Here is a 22,173-nt window from a genome sequence, read left to right as displayed (position 1 = left end):
TGGATGTAGCAGCGCCCCTTCCCTGCAGGACGACCACCTCGCTAGACAAGGTAAGTCGGGCATCCGTCTGGGGGGTGGAGTGTTGGAGGTGTTGTAAGTGAGTGTGTGGTGTCTGCGTGTGTGTGTGTATGAATGTGTGTGTGCGTCTGTGAGTGTTGTGGTGTATGTGTGGTTGTATGCATGTAAGTGAATGCGTGTATGAACGTTACAGTGAGTGCGTCTCTGCATGTCAGTGTGTATGTGTGTGTGCATGTGTGAGTTAATATGTGTATGGATGAGTGTGAGTGAATGCGTGTATGGATGAGTGAGGGAATGCGTGTATGGATGAGTGTGAGTGAATGTGTGTATGGAAGTGGTGGTGCATAGGTGCATGCGTCATGCGTGTGGGTGTGTATGATTGCGGAGGGGGGTGGCCTTGATTATGTTACTGCCATTGTCTGTGGCAACAAATCCAAATCAGAGACCTGGTCAAAGCCATTTAAGACACCTTGCTATTAAGTTTGTCCAAGATGTTTGCAGCTGTATGTGATTTCCCCATGGTGAATAAGACTATTATTGCTTGCTTTTGAACGCTCTTCAGACTTTCTTCATGGACAAGACCTGCAGATAGCTTTTGCTTCACCCCACATGAGAACCAGTGTGCAGTGATGCACATTTAATCTGTAGCCTGACATTGGTCCATATATTGATCGTCAGGTGGATAGTGTGGACAACACTTTGCTGCAAAGTTTGTCCAACCAATTGCAGCACATCATAATGTAGTGCTGAAACAGCAACTTAGGCAAAATAGGTCCAACTTGGAACCTTTGATTATGGGCAGATGGTTACCACAAACTCTAAGAATCCCACTCCTTCCACAAAAGGAAAAGGGAGGACATCCTGCGCTAACATTTTTGCCAGCTTCCCATTCTACAAACATGCCATTGGGTGATTGTGGTCGTAGGGCCCCTCCTGTCTAAACATGCCTGCAGTTGTGGCCTGGATTTTCTTCTTTCACTGATGCAGGTGACCTTTCAGATCCAGGTGGTGGCAGACTCAATCTGCGTCGTGGTGCAGTCTCTGCATGCCATGGTGTCTCCATCTGATGCTGAGTCTTCCTGTGGTATTTTGAGGTCGCTGAGATGGGTGATTCTGGTGCACTGCTTGGGACAGGGCTGATTTACGTTAGGATGTCACCCTCTTCTTCCTCACCGTCCACCGTGATTTGACTAATTGAGCCCATATCTCCTGGCTCTCCTCACCTTGATCACTGCAACCATGTCCAGCAACTCTTTTAGGTGCTCCTCCCATTGGATTGCCTGATTTTTTTTATATGAGTCATCTGGCCTTCAGTACCACAATGTGAATCAAGCTTACCTCAAAAAACACCTGTGTGGCAAATGTTTTCCTATTTGTTAATTTAAAAGTCCCAAACTGGGGAGAAGTCCTTTCTTACTGGGCCACTGTCATTGCCTGAAGAAGCATTGGAGGTAGGTGGGTGTGGTGATTGCCTCTCTGCGGTGCATACTTCTACTAAGCTACAGGCTGGTGCAGGTCCCTGCTGGGGCCATGCAAATATGGGAGCTGGCTGGCTGCCTGTGCCACATCCCTCAGAGCAGGTTGGCTCATCATCATCATCTGACTCATCCCTTTCCACTATTCTAAAGCTTTCTAGAACATTTCTTTTCTCAGGGGTACACACCATGTCCCTTTCATCATCAGAAGTGGTGCTTGGAGAAGATTGTGGAATAGTACCCTTCATTTTTCTTGCTGGAGATCTGGGAGCCACTGATTCCAAAAGAGGAGGTTTTTGCTCGGCAGGAAGCTCAACCTCCTCTTCTGCTTCAATTTCTGGAAGATCTATTATTGCTTGCTGGAGCTGCTGCCCACCTTGCTCAGTTTCCAGAAATGACTTGGTACTACATTGCAAAAGGAACAAACCAATTCAACATCACTGGTCTTGGACTTAGGTTGGGCTGGTTCTGTAGATGCGGGAGTGCTGTTCCCAGGTTCCTCCCTGGACGATGGTGTGCCAGGCACACATCTCCCAAAAAAGGATGCGGTCGGCAGACGACTGGTTGAAAACTGCTTCTTTTCACTGACCACTTTATTGGAAGCAACATTCTTTGGGAACATCCTAAAGCTCTTAGTTGGCAGTGGCACTAAGCTGCACAAGCAGATGAGATTTGAGGACTTAACTGTGCAGGCCTTCTCTTCGGCAGTAGTGCGGGTGATGTGATATCTCTTCTCTTGTGCAACTAAAAGCAACCAAGCAAAAAAAATGTACATAGTGAAATGTGGCATTGTTGCAGGTTGACACAGTACAGACAAATGCAATCTGCGAGTGTGATTAGTTACTTATAGTTAGAAATTGGTTCTTTGGTTGGCAGTCAGGTTACCCCCTGTCCAAGCAAGGACCCTCACTCTAGTCAGGGTAAGTCACACATAATGCAAATTATCCTGTGCCCACCCTCTGGTAGCTTGGTGCTGAGCAGTCAGGCTTAGAAGGCAATGTATGAAGTATTTGTGCAATAAATCATAGAATAACATCATATAGCACCACAAAAATACACAACACGGTGTTAAGAAAAATATATAATATGTATCTGATAAGATGCAGGTCAAAATGATTAAAATGTAATAAGTATATGTTGAGATATCACTGTGAAAGTGATATAAAGGCCCTCATTACAACATTGGCGGTAAAATCCCGCTTACCGCCGTGCAGAAGACCGCCAACACACAGCCACGGCTGCAGAATTTCGCCACAGCTATTATGACCCAAAGTTCTGAATCCGCCAAAATCTAGATACCCACACAAGTCCGCCACACCAAAGGTCAGTGATAAACTGGCGAAAACAAAACCTCCACCGTCAAGACAACAGAAATACGCCCACACTATCACGACCCACGAATACACGCTGAAAATACACACACATTTACAAAACACAACCACATTGGACTATTCAAAATACACACACCTGATACACATACACACACCACTCCCACACACCCAATACAATATAAAACACACACCACATCACCCACAAACCCTTACCACAACAATTCACGAACGAAAGCCAGAGAGAGACAGCACCAGCAAGAACAACAGCATCCACAGGCACACAACACCATCACCCACAGAACTTCCACGCACCTCACACAACACCCCACTACATATCAGCACACTTATCACCCTACACTCCACCCCAAACATCACCTACACCACCCCATGGCACGGCAAAGACACCCCAGGTTCTCGGTGGAGGAGCTCAGGGTCATGGTGGAGGAAATCGTCTGGGTAGAGCCACAGCTATTCGGATCACAGGTGCAGCACACCTCCATTGCAAGGAAGATGGAGCTACGGCAAAGAATAGTGGACAGGGTCAACACAGTGGGAAAGTGTTGGAAAATGGGTTATTGGTAGGGCAGGTAGGTACCTACACCTAGCAACAAGCCACTAACCTCCACATAGGTACAGTTAGGTCTCAGTAAATTAATCCCAGCTCAACCCTTGGTAGCTTGGCAACGAGCGTCAAGGCTTAACTTAGGAGACAAAGTGGGTGATTCTGATTCTGGCGGGCGGCGGAGAAAAACTCCCTTCCCACGAGGATGCCGGCTCGTAATCGAGCCGGCGGAGTGGGAAGGTGCGACGGGTGCAGTGGCACCCGTCGCGTATTTCAGTGTCTGCAAGGCAGACACTGAAATACTTTGCGGGGCCCTCTTACGGGGGCCCCTGCCGTGCCCATGCCATTGGCATGGGCACGGCAGGGGCCCCCAGGGGCCCCGCGACCCCCCCTACCGCCATCCTGTTCATGGCGGCTTTCCCGCCATGAACAGGATGGCGGTGGGGGGGTCAGAATCCTCATGGCGGCGGAGCGCGCTCCGCCGCCATGAAGGATTCCCCCGAGCAGCGGTAAGTCGGCGGGAGCCCGCCGACTTGCCGCTTCTGACCGCGGCTGAACCGCCGCGGTCAGAATGCTTGTGGGAGCACTGCCAGCCTGTTGGCGGTGCTCCCGTGGTCGGTGGCCCTGGCGGCCACCGGCCGCCAGGGTCAGAATGACCCCCAAAGTGTAAAGCATTCAAATATCACAAAACAGTAATTAAATAAAACACAGGAAACAGTTTAAAAATCCAAAACCAATTTATAAAAATAGTTTATATTTTTATCTTTAAAATGACACAAAAACGATTAAAATCGGTTCAGGGGAACCGGAGATATGAATTTTTAAAGAATTATTACTTTTCTAGCGCTTAGAAACAAAAAGCGCCAATCGGGTCATCTGGTTGCACCTCGACCGGGGCAAAGTCACACTTTCAGGCCGACCGCGATGGAGCCCTGCTCGTCTACAGGTCGCGGGAGGCCTCGGTTAAAAAGTTACCTTCTGACTTAGTCTTTATTTTGAAGTTTTTCTTCACCAGGACGAACCTGCCAGTTGAATCCGACCTCCTGGAGCCCTTGTCCGGATACGCGATGTGGGTTTCCTCGGTGGAGACTTTTACCTTCGGACTTAGTCGTTTTTTCGAGATGAAAATCCTTCGACCGGGGTAAACCTGGATCTTGATCCGACGTCCATGGAGCCCTTCTCGGATACGATGGCTGGGAGGTCCCGGTCAACTTTTTACGTTCGGACTTAGTCTCTTTTTTGGATGTTTTTCTTTACCGGGACGAACCACGAAGTCAGGCCGGGTCGCGGTTGAGGCAAGCCGGCTAGAATTTCCGCGGCGGGTCGGTTCCTCTCTGGAGCTTTTTTCCAAAAATTCTCAAATCTTTTCCAAACTTCTGGGGCTTCACCCAGATGTTCTTTTAAGGTTCTTTTGGGGTCCACAGCTCACCCCAAGGGTCCAGAAGTTCTGTGATGGTCCTTGGGGGGTGCGGACTTCAACTCCCAGAATGCACCTGGCGCAAACTCCTTTTTGGCCACTGGACAGTGGTCAGCTGGTCGCTTTCTTCAGGAGTTGGTGCAGGGGACTGTGGTTTAGCAATTTTTCACCTGTAGCAAACAGGGAGTCCCTCCTTGAACCAGTTGAAGCCAGGCAAAGTCCTTCTTGTGGTGAAGCCCAAGTGTGCAGCTGGTGCAGTCCTTCTGAGTGCAGGGTCCAGGTGCAGGCCAGGGGTCCAGCAGGGCAGTCCTTCTTCTTCTTTAGTTCCTTTCTTGTTGAATTCTGGAGGGGATCTGAGGTGTGGGGGCAGGTCTGCCAGTTTTATCCTTGCTCCTGGGTGAAAAGCAGGGGGGCCCTGGTTCTCCAATCAGGGACAGGGTCGTCCCCCTGTGATGACCACTTCCTGGGAAGTGTGGCAAAAATCCATCCCAGAAGGCAACAGTCTCTAAAAATCCAACATGGATGAATCTGATTTTTGGAGGTTACATCTGGCTGAGCCCACCCACTGGTGTGGCTAAAAATCATAAACACACCCCTCTCCTGCCCTCTCCTAATCTAATCAAGGGGGCACCTAATTGTCTGGGGTTTCAGGATGTGGGGGTGTTGCTGGGTGCTGCAAATGTCCTTCTCTGCCTTTGAAGACCAGTTTGGCAGCCCTCCCCCTTCCTGCCTCACCATCTGCTGAGGGGAGATTCTCTCCCCCAAGCACATTCCTTTGTGTGAAGCCTGGCCACTTCACACCTCATCAAGGCAGCCTGGCAGAAGCTGCTGCAGGCTGGCCAATCAGAGCACAGAAGCAAAAACAATGCAGAGCTGAAATTGGCAACTTTTTAGGTAAAGTCTAAACTTTTTACCTGAACAAGTTATATTAAATCCAACAACTGGAAGTTGTGGGATTTATTACAACAATTAATTGGATACCAAATTCTTGGTATGTAACATTTAAGGAGACTTTAAAATTTAAAATAAAGTCTGCCCATTCTAGCCTATGAAGGCCATTTACTTCAATGAGGGAAAAACAAATTTGGCTGTTTTTACCTCACCAGGGCTTATAAATCTATTTTTATAAAGTCCCTGCTTATAGTTACATGTCACCCAGCCCTAGGGGCACATAGGGCACACCTTAGGGGTGACTTATATGTAAAAATAAGGTAGTTTAAGACTTTGGAAGTACCTTTAATTCCAAAGTCGAATTTGCATATAACTTTAATTTAAAAGCAGCCAGCAAGGCAGGCTTGCTTTTAAAATGACACTGGGCACCTCAGCAGTGCACCTAGGTGTGCACCACCTATGCTGTGGTCCCTAAACCTACATGCCCTACCATATACTAGGGACTTATAGGTAGGTTAACTTAGCCAATTATAATTAGCCTAATTTGCATATCCATTTTACACAGAGCACAGGCCCTGGGACTGGTTAGCAGTACCCAGGGCACCATCAAAGTCAGGAAAACACCAGCAAAAAGAGGAAAATGGGGGCAAAAAGTTATGGGGCCTCTGCAATCAGCCCTGTTTTCTCACAGACAGCACCCAAGAAATCGGGAGGACATCAGGAAGAGGTGTAACGACCTACGGGGGAAGGTGCGTTCCGTGGTCTCAAGACACCACCTGGTGGTTCAGCGGACTGGCGGCGGACCCCCACTTCCTCCCCTACAACTAACAACATGGGAGGAGCAGGTCTTGGCGATTCTGCATCCTGAGGGCCTCGCAGGAGTAGGTGGAGGAATGGACTCTGGTAAGACAAATCTTAACTATTACATCCCCCACCCTACCTGCATGCTAGCACATACCCCCACCCTCATCCTCACCCCATCACTCTAACTCCTCACAAATGTCCCAACATCACAAACCACACATCCCAACACCAAGCCCCTGCATGCAACAACAAAGCATGAACACCCATCACTAAAGCATGCCCACTGCACATACACATACACACCCCTAAACCATCATCACACGAGGTCCCACACAGGAATGCAAGCACTGGGGTACACAGTCACCCACCCATTGCACACCATGACACACAGATGTAATAACCATCCTTTTATACCCCTGCAGGACCCCTACCCAACTTCACCACACATGTCCACATCACCAACAGAAGAGGCCCACAGTGATGACAGCACCTCTGTCCAACTGGATCTAGATGACCAACCTAGCCCATCGGGGACCTCTGGACAGTCGGTTCCCCTGACACAGTCACAGGCCACTACAGACCTTCCCCCCTCTGGAAACACCAGCACAGCACCCACCCAGCGGGCCCATACCTCCGTCCCCAGGACACGTTAATCAGCAGTGTGTCCACCACTACAGGGAACCCAGGATAACCCACCACCCCAACAACAACAGGGACCTGGGGGCAGTGGTAGTGGGCACACGGTCCAGGGGGCGGAGGCCTAGGAACACAGGGGAACTGGGAGGGCTGCTGTGCGACAGGGGGCGGACAGGCCAAGGGAACCAACTCTCCTCCATCATGGGAGCCTACCACCACTCCCAGGAGACAATGGTAACGGTACTGGCCAAGTTTCAGGAGACCCAGTGCCTGCAGGAGGAACAGTAAATGGGCTTCAGGGAGGAACTCAGAACGATCAACTCCACCCTGGGCACCATCGTAGGGATGCTGAAGGAAGTACTCAACACCAGGAGGGACACTGTGGCACTACAAGGGGCCCCTGACATTAGCCTGGACGATGAACTGCCCACCACCTCCGCCGGCGCTGTTGGACAGGACGCCCGCCACAGGACCACCACACCAGCACCCCACCACCTGCAGAGGGAGAACCACCTCGCAAACGGTCCCTGAGATCCAGGAACAAGACAGAGAATGATGCCAAGACCCCCATCAAGAAATGAGACCACCCTGATTGCCATCCTACTGTCCCACTTTGTCACCCTGTCCATACTTAAACTGCCCCAGCTCCACTTCCTATGCCCCTTTGGACAATGCACCTGTGAGACTAATAGACTGGACTCTGCCATGGACATTCCTCCACCATCACCCCTCACCATTTTACTACCCCCTCCAATATTGAGCACTTAAATAAACACACTTAAAGCACAAAACAATCTGGAGTCTGTCTGTGATTTAGAAATAGTGTATTAGCAATTACAGTGGCAAAATGTTCATTCAAATGTAATGTCAACATACCTATGTCACACAGATCAAGTCCATGAGGAATCAAAGCAGATGTCACACAGTGGGACCCACATCTGTGAAATCGTAAGGGAAAGTGACAACTCAGTGACCATACACTGGGTGAAAACGACAGACAGTAGAGAGGCAGTAGTGTTTAAGTACATGTGGTAGGCAGGTCTGTACTCTTACCTGTGTCTCACTGGAAATATTGCTGGATCACTGAGTCCCTGTTGTTCATGTCTTCTTCTTCTGCTTCCTCGTCTTCACTGTCCACATGCTCCACAGCTGCCACGACACCTCCATCTGGACCATCGTCCTGCAGAACAGGCACCTGTCGTCGCAAAGCCAAGTTGTGAAGCATACAGCAGGTCACAATGATCTGGCACACCTTCTTTGGTGAGTAGAATACGGATCCACCTGTCATATGGAGGCACCGGAACCTGGCCTTCAGGAGGCCGAAGGTCCACTCAATCAACCTCCTATTTCACCCATGGGCCTCATTGTAGCGTTCCTCTGCCCTTGTCCTGGGATTACTCACTGGGGTCAGTAGCCATGACAGGTTGGGGTAACCAGAGTCACCTGCAAATGGTGAGGGACAACTGTTAGACACGCACTAACCTGTAGGGATATCCCCAGACCCAGACAACCATTCCCATTGACTAGCTTCCAGGTGCTCACCTAATAGCCACACACGGTGCCTCTGGAGTTGACCCATCACACAAGGGATGCTGCTATTCTGCAGGATGTAGGCGTCATGCACTGAGCCAGGGAACATGGCATTCACATGGGAGATGTACTGGTCTGCCAAACACACCATCTGCACATTCATCGAATGATAACTCTTCCCGTTTCTGTACACCTCTTCACTCCTGTGGGGGAGGACCAAAGCCACATGGGTCCCATCAATGGCTCCTATGATGTTGGGGATATGTCCCAGGGCATAGAAATCACCTTTCACTGTAGGAAAATCCTCCACCTGAGGGAAAACGATGTAGCTCCGCATGTGTTTCAGAAGGGCAGACAACACTCTGGACAACACGTTGGAAAACATTGGCTGGGACATCCCTGATGCTATGGCCACTGTTGTTTGGAATGACCCACTTGCAAGAAAATGGAGCACTGACAGCACCTGCACTTGAGGGGGGATTCCTGTGGGATGGCGGATAGCTGATATCTGGTCTGGCTCCAACTGGGCACACAGTTCCTGGATTGTGGCACGGTCAAGCCTGTATGTTATAATCACATGTCTTTCCTCCATTGTCGACAGGTCCACCAACGGTCGGTACACCGGAGGATGCCGCCATCTCCTCACATGTCCCAGCGGACGGTGCCTATGAAGGACAACAGCGAGCACAGAGTCAAACAACTCAGAGGTACATACCCACAGTTTACACAGAACACCATTCATACTCAAAAAGTGGCCTGTATGTGTGTTGAGTCTAGGCCTAGGTATGTGTGACGCCGTTGAAAATGAAGCCATGTGGGCCCCTGAAATGGCGGCTGCCTGACCTCTAAAGTGGGACAGTGGGATGTGAGGTAACTGCGCTGGCGTTGTACACCGTAGCGGTAGGCGGTGGAAGACCGCAGCGCAATGCTGCATTGGTTAACATTGGACCCTATGGATCCCAGGAGCAAATTACGATGTACGCCGGCTGTGACGGTACGCACCGCCGTGGACGTGACCGCCATTTTCTATCTTTTCAATCACTCGATACCTGATCTTCGACAGGAGAGGACCTACACTGCAAGTGCTGCTGTGACTTCGGTCTGGAAGAGACATTGGCTAGAGCGTCTGGGGAAAGGGCCCCTGCCTTCACATCGGAGGAGTTGGAGAAACTTGTGGATGGGATCCTCCCCCAGTACACGCTACTCTATGGTCCTCCAGACAAACAGGTAAGTACACTGGGAGCATGATGTATGGGCTATGCCTGTGTGGAGAGGGCTGGATGTAAAAAGGAAAGGGGGAGAGTGCGGCGTGCATGAAACGACAGTGAATGCATGTGCCACATGGCAAGGGTAGGGATGGGGGCCAATCACTTTGACGGTGCAGTTGGTAATAACTTTCTCTTCCACCTGTACAATTCATGTAGGTCAGTGCCCACCAGAAAAAACACCCACTGCCGGAAAAGATGGGAGGACATTCGCCGCTGGAGCAAGAAGACGGCGGAGACTCAGCTGGGGATGGCCTCCCAACGTGGGAGGGGTGCCCGTCACACCATGACCCCCATGATGTTCAGGATCCTGGTGGTGGCCTACCCGTAGTTGGATGGGCGCTTAAGGGCATCACAGCAGCAACAAGGGGGTGAGTACACTCTCATTCTGCTGACTTTGCACGCAGTGGAGGGGTCTGGGTGGGGGAGGTGGGCTGTGGGTTTCCCTAGGCCAGGGCAAGTTCCGTAGGCAAGGTTCCTCCGTAAGGCAGGCCATGTGGCACCCCACCCCACATCTGTAGAGTGCCAAGTACACCTAGTCATGCCCCTGTGTAATCTATGTGTGCAGATGTCGTCCAAAGCCTTGTAGGCCATTTCCCAGGAATTGAACAGTGGAGCCCAAGAGTGTGGCGTAGTGCAAGGGGCTTCTGTGTCTGTCATGTCCGCCAACTGTGGCGGTAATGCATGCACTCAACATGTCTTTCTTCTGTCGTCCCCCCCTTTTTGTGGTCTCCCTGTTCTTGTGTGCATTAGCATCATTAGGTGGAGGAGCAGTGGCACCGGAGCACCATGGGGCTGCATCCCACATGACCATGGAGGGCCACACTATGGACTCGGAGTTCACCAGTGGGACGGAGGGCGAGGGGAGCTCCACGGCGGGGACAGGAGCTGAGACCAGTGACACGGACTCGTCCTCTGATGGAAGCTCCCTTGTGGTGGCGGCAACATCTGTGCCACCCCCATCTACAGGTACAGCCGCCCCCCCCCTTCCAGCACCGCCCTCCCAGCAGCCCCTCAGCCTTCGCCCCGTGCCCGCTCACCCGGGAGGGTGGGCATCACCTTCTCCCAAGGCACCTCAGACCCTGCCCCAGTCACCCCTGCTGCCCTCAGTGAGGAGGCCATTGACCTCTTCAGGTCCTTCACTGTTGGGCAGTCTACCATTTTGAATGCCATCCAGGGTGTAGAAAGGCAGTTTCAACAAACAAATGCATTCCTGAGGGCATTCATTCTGGTCAGGCGGCCCTTCAGCGAGCTTTTCAGACCCTGGCCTCAGCACTGATGGCAGCCATTGTCCCTGTGTCTAGCCTCCCCCCTCCGACTTCCTCCACCCAGACCCAATCCCCTCTACCTCAGCCTATCCCAAGCACATCTACAGACTAGCATGCACACACATCAACACACAAGGGAAGCTCAGGCAAACATAAGCACCACACATCCCACAGTCACTCACGCAAGCATCACACACATGCAGACACACCAACATCCACTGCCTCCACTGTGTCCCCCTCCTCCTCATCTCCCTCCTCCCTCCCTGTCTCGTCTACACTCACACCTGCATGCACTACCTCTACAGCCACTATGTCCCTCTCCAGCACACCCACCACCACACCCCGCTCATGCGCAGTCACCACCCCTACTACCATTCACACGTCCCCTGTGTCCTCTCCCAGTGTGTCTGTGACGCCCCCTCCCAAGATAAACAAACGCAGGCACACACCCACCCAACAGCCATCCACCTCACGACAGCCTCCAGCGCATGCACCTTCACCCAAAGTCACCAAACCAACACCTCCTACAACCACCACCTCTTCCTCCACTCCCAAATCCCCTCTAGCTACCCTTCCCAGTGTGTCCAAAAAACTTTTCCTGTCCAACCTTGACCTCTTTCCCACACCTCCGCCACCCCGTCCGTCTCCTAGGTCCCGAACTAGCACATCAGCCATAACATCTCCGGGACCAGTGGTGCCTGTAGTCACCGGAATGTGGAGTGCACCGGCAACCAGGGCAGCCAGTGTGGCACGGAGCCACAGCACAGACAGTCCCCCACCTGTGAAGCATCAGAAGTTGGCTAGTGCCCGGTGGGAGAGGGGGAAGACTCCAGCCACCAAAGCCGCTCCCAGGGGTCACGGTGGGCGTGTGGAGTCAGCTGTGACACCTTCCCAGGTGGGGGAAGGGCCACAAGAAACCCGGCAAGTCTGGGAAGAGCAGCACAGCGGAGAAGACCGCTATAATCCCCGTTGCCCAGGAGGCCACCGCCAGCACCAGCACAGCTGCCCAGGAGGCCAGCTGCCCAGGAGGCCACCGCCAGCACCAGCCCAGCTGCCCAGGAGGCTACCGCCAGCACCAGCCCAGCTGCCCAGGAGGCCACCACCAGCACCAGCCCACCAGCCCCACTGGGCCATGAAGGACCGCCAGCAAAAGCCCCGCTGGGCCAAGAAGGACCGCCAGCAAAAGCCCCGCTTGGCCATGAAGGACCGCCAGCAAAAGCCCCGCTGGGCCATGAAGGACCGGCAGCAGCTGAGTCCCTGCAATGGAGACCGCCGCCTCAAGCACCGCTGAACAGGGCACCGCCGTCTCAAGCACCGCTGAACAGGGCACCGCCGCCTCCAGGACCGCTGAACAGGGCACCGCCGTCTCAAGCACCGCTGAACGGGGCACTGCCGCCTCAAGCACCGCTGAACAGGGCACTGCCGTCTCAAGCACCTCTGAACAGGGCACCGCCATCTCAAGCACCGTTGAACAGGGCACCGCTGTCTCAAGCACCGCTGGCCCATGAGCGGCAAGGGCACTGACTCTACTGAGTCCGTCACGGGGTGAATGAAGCACTCTGGGCACCATGCCCCCTCCGGAACCAGTGGAGGGATCTATCCACTACCTCTGTCCTTAGCAGGATGAAGCACTCTGGGCACCATGCCCCCTTCAGAACCAGTGGAGCGATCCATCCACTACCTTTATCCTTAGCAGGATGAAGCACTCTGGGCACCATGCCCCCTCCAGAACCAGTGGAGAGATCCATCCACTATCTCTGTCCTTAGCAGGATGAAGCACTCTGGGCACCATGCCCCCTCCAGAACCAGTGGAGAAATCCATCCACTACCTCTGTCCTTAGCAGGATGAAGCACTCTGGGCACAATGCCCCCTCCAGAACCAGTGGAGAGATACATCCACTACCTCAGTCCTTAGCAGGATGAAGCACTCTGAGCACCATGCCCCCTCCAGAACTAGTGAAGAGATACATCCACTACCTCTGTCCTTAGCAGGATGAAGCAATCTGGGCACAAGGCCCCCTCCAGAACCAGTGGAGACTGCCATCCACTTGAGAGACTGTGGCTTTGCACTCCCCAGGATGGAACAGTGGACAAGCTACCCACTGTAGAGACTTGAGAGACTGTGGCTTTGCACTCCCCAGGATGTAACAGTGGGCAACCCACCCACTGTAGACACTTGAGAGACTGTGGCTTTGCACTCCCCAGGATGTAACAGTGGGCAACCCACCCACTGTAGAGACTTGAGAGACTGTGGCTTTGCACTCCCCAGGATGTAACAGTGGGCAACCCACCCATTGTAGAGCCTTGAGAGACTGTGGCTTTGCGCTCCCCAGCATGGAACAGTGGGCATGTGGCCCCATCGTAGATTTGGTGTTGTGCACTCAAGCGGCTGAGGTGCCCCCTCTTTCCCTCCCCCTGAGGTGCCTGTTTAGTTGCTCTCTGATGCCCCTGCAGTGTTCTCTCCGTCATGGTCGGGGATCTTGTGTGGGCCTCGCCCATACCGTGTGGTCCCAGTGTTCCACGGACTTAATTAGAGCACTTCCTGGACTACTATGCTTGGTATATATTTTGTACATGGTGTATATATATATTTCTGCCTACTTGATTTTAATATATTACAATGGTTACACTAATTTTCTATTGACTTTGCATTCTTCCAGGGGGTTTGGGGGGTGTAACTGTGATGTATTAATATGCATTAGTGTGTGTGTTGTAGTGGGTGGGGGTGTTGCATGCTGCGTGTGAGTGTCACTCTCTTTTCCCTCCCCCCTCCCCTGTGTTGTAGGTGCAGTACTCACCGTGGTCTTCGCCGCTGGTGTTCGTGCTCCTGGTAGAGGAGCAGGAAGACTATCGCAGGAAGAATTTGGAGTTCCGGGTCCATGGTGTCCTCGTTCCTCGTGGGGTGTGTAGAGGTGAGCGTTTTCCCTTCGGAATTCCTGTTTCCGTCGTGTTTTTATCTGCGGTGAATCCACCACAGAAAAGGTGGCGGATTGTCCTGTCATAATAGTGTGGACGGTACATTGTCCTCCGCCTGTCTGTTGCCGGTGACCGCCATGCTGTTTGTTTGTACCGCCGTGGCGGTCGGAGTGTTAAAGTGGCTATCTTTGATGGCGGTTTCCACCACAGTCGTAATAGCAAAAAAAAATCTGCTGGCCTGTTGACGGTCTTACCACCGCTTTATAACCGTCCGCCAGGGTTGTAATGACCACCAAAGTGTCTTAAGCCTTTTATAAGCAAAGTCTCTTTCAAGCACAAAGTATCTGGTTTGCGTGTAAAATCTCTGCAAAGAACCGCAGAGGAGGAGATGCGTGGAAACAAAGGGGTGTGCGTCAATTTCTCAGACTGCACACGGTAATGCATTGTTTAGTTTTCATGCAGGGACAGCTGTGCGTCGATTTCCGGCACTCATTCGGGGATCCTCTTCAGGTCGTGGGGTTTTCGGACGCCCTGGGGACAATGCATAGATTTCCTGCACTGGCAGGACGAAGTCACAGGAACTACACCAATTCAGTGGGCGTCGCGTCAAATTTTCTACTGCATGACAAGTGCTGCATTGATTCCTCTCTGGAATTCGAGCTGTGTTGTTCCGGCTCGGCTGTGCTTCGATCCGGTGGGCTGTGCGTTGAATTTCCGGCCGCTACGCTGGTGCTGCGTCGATCTTCTCGATGCGAAGTCGGGCTATGTCGTTCCCATTCGGCGTGCGTGAATTTTTCACTGCAGTGCAGCCTGTGCGTTGTTTCTGGCAGACTATGCATCGAATTTCGTCGTACAAGGAGTCCTTCTTGCAGAGATGAAGTCTTTGTGGTCCTGAGACTTCAGGGAACAGGAGGCAAGCAATATCCAAGCCCTTGGAGAGCACTTCTTCACCACAGCCAGAGAGCAGCAAAGCAGCAAGGCAACAGGAAGACAGCAGTCCTTCACAGAAAGCAGACAGGTGAGTTCTTTGGGCAGCCCGGCAGTTCTTCTTGGCAGGATGCAGGTTATTGTTCAAGTTTGTTCTCCAGGAAGTGTCTGAGGTGGTAGGGGCAGAGGCCCTATTTAAATACCCAAATGTGCCTTTGAAGTGGGGGAGACTTCAAAGAGGGGCTTAGAAGTTCACCAGGTCCCCATTCAGTTCAACCCTGTCTGCCAGGGTCCCAGTAGGAGTGTAGCAGTCCTTTTTGTGAGGGCAGGCTACTGTCCTTTGACATGCAAGTGTCAGGCCATTCACCCTCCCAGCACTGGAAGACCCATTCAAAATGAAGATGTATGAAAGTGAGGCTGAGTATCCTGTGTTTGGTGTGTGTCTGAGTGAATGCACAAGGAGCTGTCACAAAATCCAGCCAGACGTGGATTGTAAGGTACAGAAATATTTAAGTGCAGAGAAATGCTCACTTTCTAAAAGTGGCATTTCTAAAATAGTAATATTAAATCCAACTTCACCAGTCAGCAGGATTTTGTATCACCATTCTGACCATACTAAATATGACCTTCCTACTCCTTTCAGAGCAGCAGCTACCACTCAAACAATGTATGAGGGCAGCCCCAATGTTAGCCTCTGAAGGGAGCAGGCCTCACAGCAGTGTAAAAACAAATTTAGGAGTTTTACACTACCAAGACATGCAAACTACACAGGTACATGTCCTGCCTTTTGCCTACACAGCAACCTGCCCTATGGGTTACCTAGGGCATACCTTAGGGGTGACCTATATGTACAAAAATGGGAGTTTTAGGCTTTTCAAGTATTTTTAAATGCCAAGTTGAATTGGCAGTGAAACTGCACACACAGGCCATGCAATGGCAGGCCTGAGACAAGGTTAAGGGGCTACTTAAGTGGGTGGCACAATCAGTGCTGCAAGCCCACCAGTAGCATTTAATCTACAGGCCCTGGGCACATATTGTTCACTCTATTAGGGATTTATAAGTAAATTAAATAGTCCAATTGGGTATGATACAATGTTACCATGTTTAAAGGGAAGGAGCATATGCACTTTAGCACTGGTTAGCAGTGGTAAAGTGTGCAGAGTCTAAAAACCAGCAAAAGCAGTATCTAAAAAGTGGAGGGAGGCAGGAAAAAAGTTAGAGGTGACCATCCTAAGGCTGTCAGGTCTAACACTTATGTAATAAATATCAATTTAATCAAACATTATAAAGTCAAGCCACACGACCACAATATAAACTTTCATTTCAAATCAAGCAGCACAATATGCAAATATAGGTCTTTGTTTAATCTCCATCTGTTTTGAAGGAGACATTTGTGGTAGTCAGAGAGAGGTGCATCAGTAAATGGAATAACCCATTAATAACATATGGCACCCAGATGGTCTTGGGGAAATGGAATAATCTTTAAAAAAATGTATTATGCTGCAGTGATTTGTCTGCGGTTCACCGCAGCCAGGCTATCCAGGAAGAAATTGAATTATTATACACCTAAAGAAACCAAATACTGTTGTATTGCTATGCACCTTTGGTGGATGGATGGACAGATGGATGGAGGAATGGTTATTGATGTGGATGTTGGATGGATCATGGCAAAATGCAGGATAATTTTTTTTTTTCAATTTTAAAAATCTTTTAACAAATTAAAAAAAATTAATAAAAATAAAAATAAGAAATTTAAAAAATTAAAATACATAAATAAATATAAAAAAACTAAATAAAAAAATAAAACACTAAAACAAAAGAAAAAAAGAAATTACAAATAATAGAATTAAACAATTAAAATAAAACTGGAAAATGCAAATGTAAAATTAAAATATAAACTTAAAATAAACAAATGATCAATAATTAACAATGTTTGTATGTAGGCCTATGCAAAAACACACTGGCTGGATGGGTAAACTACAACAAGAAGCAAGGAGGCATGGCAAACAAAGAACACATGCAAGTCTATGGCAAAGGGAGGGACACTGGCTGGATAGATAAAATGGTCACCAGTCACATGGTCAAATAACAAAAAAGGAGCAAGGAGGCATGGGGAACAAAGAACACATGCAAGCCTATGGCAAACACATACTGGTTGGATGCACAAAATGGCTGCCAGCCACATGGTAAAACAACAACAAAGAGCAAGGAGGCATGGTTAACAAAGATGAACTCATGGAAGCCCATGTCAAAGGGACAACGTCTGGATGTACAAAATGGCAACCAGCCATGTGATCAAACAACAACAATAAGAAGCAGGGAGGCATGGAGAACAAAGAAAGCACACATACAAGCCTATGGCAATGGAGCACTGGCTGTGTGGACAAAATGGCCACCTGCCACCTGGTCAAGCAACAACAGCAAGGAGCAAGGACGCATGGGGGAAAGAACAGATACAAGGCTATGGCGATGGAGCATTGGTTGTATGCACAAAATGGCTGCCAACCACATGGTCAACAAATAACAACAAGGAGCAAGGAGGCATGGCAAACAAAGAACACATGCAAGCCTATGGCAAAGACACACTGGTGGTCATTACAACCCTGGCGGACGGTGTTAAAGCAGCGGTAAGACCGCCAACAGGCCGGCGGTAAAAAAATTGCAATTACGACCGTGGCAGAAACCACCAACAAAGACAGCCACTTTACAACTCCGACCGCCACGGCAGTACAAACAAACAGCGCGGCGGTCACCCCCAACAGACAGGCGGGAGACAAAGTACTGCCCACAGTATCACAACTTACCAATCTGCCACCTTTTCCGGGGTGGATTCATCGTATACAAAAACACGGCGGGAACAGGACTTTGAAGGGAAAACGCTCACCTCCACACACCCCACGAGGAATCCGGACGCCATGGAACCAGAGCTGCAGATCCTGCCAGCCCTTATCTTCTTGCTCCGCTACCAGGAGCACGAACACCGGCGGCGAAGACAATGGTGAGTACTGCACCTACGACACAGGGGAGGGGGAGGGAAAAAACAGGGACACACACACGCAACACGCAACATCCCCACCCCCACCCTCACCCACCACATCACACACACTAATATAGCATGATACATTATAGTTACACCCCCCAACCCCCCAGGAAAAATGCAAAGAAAAAAGAAAATGAGTGTAATATATTAAATTCAAGTACACAAAAATATATATATATATATATACACTATAAACAAAATATACACCAAGCTCATTAGTCCAGGTAGTGCTCCAATGAAGTCCATGGAACACTGGGCCCACACGGTATGGGCGAGGCCCACACAAGATCCCCGACCATGACGGAGAGAACACTGCAGGGGCCTCAGAGAGCAAGAAAACAGGCACCTCAGGGGGAGGGAAAGGGGGGCACCTCAGCCGGTTGAGTGCACAACGCCAAATCCACGAGAGGGCCACATGCCCAACCCATCCACTGTTCCATCCTGGGGAGTGAAAAGCCACAGTCTCTCAAGTCTCTACAGTGGGTGGGTTGCCCACTGTTCCATCCTGGGGAGTGCAAAGCCACAGTCTCCCAAGCCTCTACAGTGGGTGGGTTGCCCACTGTTCCATCCTGGGGAGTGCAAAGCCACAGTCTCTCAAGTGGATGACAGTCTCCACTGGTTCTGGAGGGGGCATGGTGCCCAGAGTGCTTCATCCTGCTAAGGACTAAGTTAGTGGATGACAGTCTCCACTGGTTCGGGGCATGGTGCCCAGAGTGCTTCAATCTCCACTGGTTCTGGAGGGGGCATGGTGCCCAGAGTGCTTCATCCTGTTCGTGATGGACTCAGCAGCGTCAGTGCCCTTGGCGCTCATGGGCCAGCGGTGCTTGTGGCGGCATTGCCCTGTTCAGCGGTGCTTGTGGCAGCGGTACCGTGTTCAGCGGAGCTTGTGGCAGCGGTGCCCTGTTCAGCGGTGCTTGTGGTGGCGGTGTCCTTTGCAGTGACTGAGTTGCTGGCGGTCTTCTCTGGCCCAGCGGGGCTTGTGCTGGCGGTCCTCTCTGGCCCAGCGGGGCTGTTGCTGGCAGTCCTATCAGGCCCAGCAGGGCTGGTGCTGGTGGGCCTCTCTGGTCCAGCGGGGCTGGTGCTGGCGGTCCTCTCTGGCCCAGCGGGGCTGGTGCTGGCGGTCCTCTCTGGCCCAGAGGGGCTGGTGCTGGCGGTCCTCTCTGGCCCAGCAGGGCAGGTGCTGGCAGTGGCCTCTTGGGCAGCAGGGCAGGTGCTGACGGTGGCCTCTTGGGCAGCAGGGCAGGTGCTGGCGGTGGCCTCTTGGGCAGCGGGATGATGGCAGTGGGCTCCTGGGCAGCGGGGATGATGGCGGTCTTCTCCGGCGTGCTGCTCTTCCGAGACCTGCTGACTTTCTTGTGGCCCTTCCCCGCCCTGGAAGGTGTCGCAGCTGCCTCCACACTCCCACCTGTACCTCTGGGAGCGGCTTTGGTGGCTGGAGTCTTCCCCCTCTCCTGCCGGGCACTGGCCAACTTTAGATGCTTCACAGGTGGGGGACTGTCCGTGCTGTGGCTCCGTGCCTCACTGGCTGCCCTGGTGGCCGGTGCACTACATATTCCAGTGACTACAGGCACCACTGGTCCTGGAGATGTTGTGGCTGAGGTGCTAGGTTGGGACCTGGAGAGTCGGGCCCTAGGAGGCAGACGGAGTGGGGGAGGTGTGGGAAAGAGGTCAAGGTTGGACAAGAAAGGTTTTTGGGAAACACTGGGACGGGTAGCTGGAGGGGGTTTGGGAGTGGAGGAAGAAGTTGTGGTTGTAGGAGGTGTTGGTTTGGTGACTTTGGGTGAAGGTGCATGCGCTGGAGTCTGTTGTGAGGTGGATGGCTGTTGGGTGGGTGTGTGCCTACATTTGTGTATCTTGGGAGGTGGCGTCACAGACACACTGGGAGAGGACACAGGGGAAGTGTGAATGGCAGTGGGGGTGGTGACTGCACGTGAGCGGGGTGCGGTGGCGTGTGTGCTGGTGATGGCAGTAGTGGCTGTAGATGTAGTGCATGCAGGTGTGAGTGGAGACGAGACTGGGAGGGAGGAGGGAGACGAGGAGGAGGGGGACACAGTGGAGGCAGTGGATATTGGTGTGTTTGCATGTGTGTGATGCTTGCGTGAGTGTCTGTGGGATGTGTGGTGCTTATGTTTGCCTGAGCTTTCCTTGTGTGTTGATGTGTGTGCATGCTGGTCTGAAGGTGTGCTTGGGATAGGCTGAGGTAGAGGGGATTGGGTCTGGGTGGAGGAAGTTGGAGGGGGAAGGCTAGACACAGGGACAATTGCTGCCATCAGTGCTGAGGCCAGAGTCTGAAAAGCTCGCTGAAGGGCAGCCTGACCAGAATGAATGCCCTCCAGGAGTGCATTTGTTTGTTGCAACTGCCTTTATACACCCTGGATGGCATTCAAAATGGTAGACTGCCCAACAGTGAGGGACCTGAGGAGGTCAATGGCCTCATCACTGAGGACAGCAGGGGTGACTGGGGCAGGGCCTGAGGTGCCTGGGGCGAAGGTGATGCCCACCCTCGTGGGTGAGCGGGCACAGGGCAAAGGTTGAGGGGCTGCTGGGAGGGCGGTGCTGGTAGGGGGGGTGGCGGCTGTACCTGTAGATGTGGGGGGCACAGATTTTGCCGCCACCACAAGGGATCTCCCATCAGAGGACGAGTCCGTGTCACTGGTGTCAGCTCCTGTCCCCGCCGTGGAGCTCCCCTCACCCTCTGTCCCACTGGTGAACTCCGAGTCCATAGTGTGGCCCTCCATGGTCATGTGGGATGCAGCCCCATGGTGCTCCGGTGCCACTGCTCCTCCACCTAATGATGCTAATGCACACAAGAACAGGGAGACCACAAAAAGGGGGGGACGACAGAAGAAAGACATGTTGAGTGCATGCATTACCGCTACCGTTGGCGGACATGACAGACACAGAAGCCCCCTGCACTACGCCGTGCACTTGGCATCCACTGTTCAATCCCTGGGACATGGCCTACAAGGCTACGGATGACATCTGCGCACATCGATTTCACAGGAGCCTGACTAGGTGTACTTGGCACTGTACACAGGTGGTGTGGGGTGCCACAGACTCTGCCAGCACAAGGGGACCTTGCCTCCTAAACTCGCCCTGGCCTAGGGAAACCCACATCCCACCTCCCCCACTAAGACACCTCCAAAGCGCGCAAAATCAGCAGAATGAGAGTGTACTCACCCCCTTGTGGCTGCTGTGATGCCCCCAAGTGCCCATCCAACTCCGGGTACGCCACCGCCAGGATCCTGAACATCAGGGAGGTCATGGTGCGACGGGCACCCCTCCCACATTGGGAGGCCATCCCAAGCTGGGCCTCTGCAGTCTTCTTGCTCCAGCGGCGAATGTCCTCCCATCTTTTACGACAGTGGGTGCTCTGTCTGTGGTAGACCCCCAGGGTCCGGACGTCCTTGGCGATGGCACGCCAAATAACTTTTTTCTGGTGGGCGCTGACCTACATAAATTGTACAGGGGGAAAAGAAAAGTTATTACCAAATGCACCGTCACAGTCATTGGCCCCCATCCCTACCCTTGCCATGATGCACATGCACTCACCATCGTTTCATGCACGCCTCAATCTCCCCACCCCTTCTTTCATCCACCCCACTCCACACAGGCATAGCCCATACAGTTTGCTCACAGTGTATTTAAATGTTTGTCTGGAGGACCATAGAGTAGCGTGTACTGGGGGAGGACCCCATCCACGAGTTTCTCCAACTCCTCCGATGTGAAGGCAGGGGCCCTTTCCCCAGTCACACGAGCCATTGTCTCTTCCAGACCGAGGTCACAGCAGCACTTGCAGTGTAGGTCCTCTCCTGTCAAAGATCAGGTATCGAGTGATTGAACAGATAGAAAATGGCGGTCACGTCAGCGGCGGTGCGTACCGTCACCGCCGGCGTACATCGTCATTGGCTCCTGGGACCCATAGGGTCCAATGTTAACCAATGCAGGATTGCGCCGCGGTCTTCGACTGCCTACCGCGACGGTGTACAAAGCCAGCGCAGTTACCTCACATCCCATTGTCCAACTTTACAGGTCAGGCAGCCACCATTTCAGGGGCCCACATGGCTTAATTTTTAACTGTGTCACACATACC

The sequence above is a fragment of the Pleurodeles waltl genome, chromosome 3_1 (genome assembly GCF_031143425.1).
Source record: "Pleurodeles waltl isolate 20211129_DDA chromosome 3_1, aPleWal1.hap1.20221129, whole genome shotgun sequence".
Taxonomy (NCBI): Eukaryota; Metazoa; Chordata; class Amphibia; order Caudata; family Salamandridae; genus Pleurodeles; species Pleurodeles waltl.
Note: the sequence above shows the minus strand (reverse complement) of the source record.